This window comes from Dipodomys merriami, unplaced genomic scaffold (genome assembly GCF_024711535.1).
Source record: "Dipodomys merriami isolate MVZ:Mamm:240054 unplaced genomic scaffold, mDipMer1.0.p SCAF_12, whole genome shotgun sequence".
Lineage (NCBI taxonomy): Eukaryota > Metazoa > Chordata > Mammalia > Rodentia > Heteromyidae > Dipodomys > Dipodomys merriami.
Window position 1 is genome coordinate 19,629,303 of NW_027202493.1, and position 5,145 is coordinate 19,634,447.

The window sequence follows — 5,145 nt, forward strand, 5'->3', positions numbered from 1 at the left end:
CTCCCTTCCCTCCCTCACCCCTACCAAAGTTGTAAAGTTCATTTTTCGACATAAGGTTTTGTATATCTCATTGGGTCCACATCTATCCCTATTTAAACAATTTGTTTTTTCCCTTCCCCTCCACAAAGTATACCAACATCAAATACAGTGAAACCAGAGGCCCTCAGTAGATGAGTGGATCAAGAAAATGTGGTATATATACACAATGGAATTCTATGCCTCCATCAGAAAGAATGACATTGCTCCATTTGTTAAGAAATGGAAAGACTTGGAAAAAATTATATTAAGTGAAGTAGGTCAGCCCCAAAGAAACATAGGTCACATTGTTTCCCTTATTTGCAATAACTAGTATATGTCTGAGACAAGCAGAAATGGTCAGATAAGTTGATGTTAGGGAAATGAACCCCAAGATAAGTATTCAAATGTTTTTTTTTTCTTTCTTGAATTGTTTCTAATATATTTATAAGATGATTTCTTTGTTGCTTTGCATGTCTCTCCCCCATGGTATAACTACTTTATTCTTAAAGGTCCTATTATACAGTGTCATAGTTATAACTTTTTTTACAGGAAGGCCATTACAATTTTTGTTTAGAAAGATTCATGTATAAATGTACTTGCTAAATTCTCTGGTCTATATCATAGACATTGGAAAAGATAGGTAGTCATACTGGAGGGAATTGTCACTTGGATAAACACATGGGCTTTATCAAAAGCATTTCTTTGTTCTTGCCACATTTGTGGGTTTTGTTAGGCATATGAAGTGACTTATTAATATGTACTTAGGACATACATCACAGCTGAAGCTTTGAAAGTACTTGCTAGCCTTCAATCAGCTTCCTTTAATATCAATGTAATAGACAACCAAGCTTAATACAGTTAGCTCAAATTATTTTTCTCAACTTTTCCAGATCAAGTAAAAGATTTCAAACCTGAATTTTACATTGGTAAGCTGAAATGGAATTCGGGAGCATGGGAGCTGTGCTGGCCATTTATACAGCTTAAGATCATCACCAACTGGACTGATTTTTTTTAATGTTATCCACTTGAAGTTTCCACAGTGTGAAAGCCATTCTGGTTTCTCCTGTGTTAATGACTTGACTATAAGAGATGAGTGCTAACATCCAGCTTAATATAAGTAGAATGCAAATAAGGAGAAATAAAAGTAGATTTTCTATATGAAGAAAGTAATAGGCAAAAATTCTGAAACTGAGCTGAGCTCATACCTGTCATCCTAGGCTGAGATCTAAGAATTTCTGTTTGAATCCAACATCAGACAAGGAAGTTCATGAGACTTTTAACCACCAAAAAAACCTGGAAGTGTAGATATGGGTCAAGTGGCAGAGCACTACCTTTGACTGAAAACAAACAAACAAACAAAACAAACAAACAAAACTCAGCAAATGTGTCCCAGCCCTGAGTTCAAGCTCCATGACTGGCATAAAAAAATGCTGAAAACTGATTATGATAGAGAAGATTTACAGTAAAGAATGAGATTAGAGGATCAAGAGTCTAGGATAAAGTTGCGCTAGGGTTGCTCATAAAAGAATAAAGATCTTTCTAAACAATGAAAGGAAATTTTAGGACCATCCCAATTAAATGAGACTTGTGTGAGTAGTTTAGCAAAAATACATGATCTAAAGCTTCTAATTTTGAGAGAAATAAAATTAGAAGGTCCTTTTTGTGAATAATGTTTTTTCTTGACATACTTTTTTGATTACACATAGCCTCATCATTCTTGTAATATTTATTCTGTTTACAAAATACTACAATCATATGCAATAGTTAAAAAGCATCAATGATTACAATAATCTTTGTAGAAAGCTAGTGCAAAGAATTAGTGTCAGAAATATTCTCTTCTTATAATCCAATTAAGTCAGGGCTCTTCAAACAGAATTGCTACAACCATTTTAAATGTAGTTGAATCTAAAGAATATGTGAGATACATTTAAAATCATAAACAGAAAGATATTCATTGGAAGGAAAATAAGTGATGAAAACAAATGTGTGTTTTTCATGGGGGGATGGGGCATGAACATATAAGTTAAAACAACTTAAGACTGATGACATTGTATGGGCTTTAGAATGATTCTGATTCACAGGGGTAAACTGAACATTTTGCATGTGCATGTACATTTACAGGTGAAGGCATTATGCGTTGTTACACTGATTGATTGATTGACCTTGGTACTGAAGATTAAACTCAAGCCCGTTGTTTTCTAGGCCATCACTCCACCACTCTCCCACAATCCCTGCTCCTTCTAATTTTGTCCCTAAAGGCCTTGAACTGAAGTTCTCCTATCTAGGAAGTAGCTGGAATTACAAGAGTGAATCTCTACACTTCACCTGCATTTTTTTTTTATGAAGGAGTCCTTTTAAAATGATGTTCGTTTAGCAATAATCGCGCCTCGGATAAACCTCATTGGCTACGATACTGCAATGAACCTACAGACCTATAGCCACCTAATCTTCGATAAGGAAGCTAAAACAATAGAATGGAAGAAAGACAGCCTCTTCAGTAAATGGTGCTGGCAAAATTGGTTAACTACATGTAGAAAACTAAAGCTAGATCCTTATATATCACCCTGCACCAGAATCAACTCCAAATGTATCAAAGACCTTGAACTCAAAGCAGACACTCTGAAAACATTACAGGATGGAATAGGAGAAACCCTAGGTCTCCTTGGCTCAGGTCGAAATTTTCTGAATAGAGACCCGGAAGCACAACAAATCAAAGAAAGGTTGGACAAATGGGATTGCATAAGATTGCAGAGCTTCTGCAGGGCAAATGACATAGCTGGCAAGATCAATAGAAAACCCACCGATTGGGAGAAGATCTTTACTAGCCATACAACGGACAAGGGTCTCATATCTAAAATATACTTGGAACTCAAAAAATTAAACCACCCAACAACAAATCCTCAAAGAAACAACTGCCCAATAAATAAGTGGGCGAAAGACTTAAAGAGAAGCTTCTCTGAAGAAGAAAGAAGGATGGCCAATAGACACATGAAGAAATGTTCAACATCCCTAGCCATAAAAGAAATGCAAATCAAAACAACATTGAGATATCACCTCACTCCAGTTAGAACAGCAAAAATCAAGAACTCTAATAACAACAGATGCTGGAGGGGATGTGGACAGAAAGGAACCCTACTTCATTGTTGGTGGGAATGTAAACTTGTTCAACCACTTTGGAAAGCAGTATGGAGGTTCCTCAAAAGACTTCACATAGATCTCCCCTATGATCCAGCAATCCCACTTTTGGGCATTTACCCAAATGTTTACAAACAAGACCACACTAAAGCTACCAGCACAACTATGTTTATTGCAGCATTATTTACCATAGCTAAGATATGGAACCAACCCAGATGCCCCTCAGTAGATGAATGGATCAAGAAAATGTGGTATATATACACAATGGAATTCTATGCCTCCATCAGAAAGAATGACATTTCCCCATTTGTTAGGAAATGGAAAGGTTTGGAAAAAATTATATTAAGTGAAGTAAGCCAGGCCCAAAGAAGCATAGGTCCCATGGTTTCCCTTATTTGCAATATCTAGTATAGGTATGAGTCAAGCGGAAAAGGTCAGATAATGTGATGTTAGGAAAATGAACCCTTAAATATGTATTTTAATGTTTTCGTTTCTTTCATGCATGTAATCTAATGCATTTATAAGATTATTTCTTTGTTGCTTTGTATGTCCCTCCCCCACAGTGTAACCCCCGTTTTCACTATATTTGATGTCAGTATAACATGTGGAGTAGATGGGGACAAACAAGTCGTTTAAGGATTCAGGTGGACCTGTTGCAACAATGAGAAGTACAAAATGTCATGTCAAAACCAGCTTTACAATGCCGGCGTGGGGGGGGGGAAGGGGGTATAATTGGGTGGGGGGAGGGGGGTAAAATTGGGTGGGGGGAGGGGGGAGGCGGGGAAGGGAAGTGAAGGGTAAACAAAGGAGGAGGCTGCAATGCTTGGTAAGAAATGTATGCATTATCCTGCCCATGTAATTGTAGCCCCTTTGTACAGTATGTTCTCAAATAAAATAAAATACAATTTAAAAAAAAAATAAATAAAATGATGTTCGTGTGCTTCTTTCTTTTAAATTTTGTTTTGTTGTAAAGATGCTGTACAGAGGGGTTACAGTTACACGAGTAAGGTAATGAGTACATTTCTTGTTGAGCATTGTTACCCCCTCCATTGTTTCCCTCCTACTATCCCTTCCCTCCCCACTTTCCTAACTCCTCCCTCCCCGCACCGAAGATATAAAGTTCATTTCCAACATAGTGTCTTGTATCATTGTTGCAATGGGTCACTGTGTCTTTGTTTCAGCATTTTGTTATTCCCTTCCCCCTCCCCAAATTATATAAATGTATATACAAGATGCAGGATACCAAAATTAAATGCAACGGGATATACCATAGGGGGAAAAACATACAAAAGAAACAACAACAATAACAAAAAACCCACATAGTACATTAAAAACAATGACGACAACAAAGAAAGGCCTCTTGTGTCCATACCTTGGGGTTCATTTTGCTTAGCATCATGTACATAGCTTTTGAATTTTTCTGCTCAACTGATAAGATTATCCTAGATGTATGCTAATTATTGTGAATAAGGGAAACCATGGGACTTAAATTTCTTTGGGTCTGGCTTACTTTACTTAATATGTTTTGTTTCCAACTCTTTTCATTTCCTAACAAATGGGGCAGTGTCATTCTGATGGAAGCATAAAATTCCAGTGTATAAAATGATGTTTCAAAATGATGTTTAAAATGATTGTTAGCCTCCTAGAAATACGCAATAAAATATCTTCTGAGGAGATGCTACCATGTCTGGGAGTAGATGAATTAAAAGGAGAAATTAAGCCAACATATTTGCTATGAGTTACAGCTGTTAAGGTTGCATGACACTTGGTTATAGCTGTCTGCTTACTCTTCATATGCATTTGAATTTTTCCATGATAAAACATCAACCATAATTGGAGTACTGGTGGCTCACGCTTCTAATCCTTGTTACTCAGCAGGCTCTGATTTGAGAACTGTGGTTGAAAGCCATCTCAGGCAGAAAAATCTATGAGATTTTTATCTCCATTTTAAACAGCCAAAATCTGAAACTGAAGCTGTGGCTCGAGTTGGTA

The 5,145-nt window shown here is 36.8% G+C and overlaps 1 non-coding gene across 1 annotated transcript; it reads right to left on the bottom strand.

The window, feature by feature from the left end:
• Window positions 1–2,316: 2,316 nt before the first annotated feature.
• Window positions 2,317–2,450, bottom strand: LOC138823484 (U4 spliceosomal RNA). Its single transcript, XR_011370833.1, has one exon. It is a non-coding gene; the product is annotated as a U4 spliceosomal RNA (small nuclear RNA).
• Between the last annotated feature and the right edge of the window lie 2,695 nt (window positions 2,451–5,145).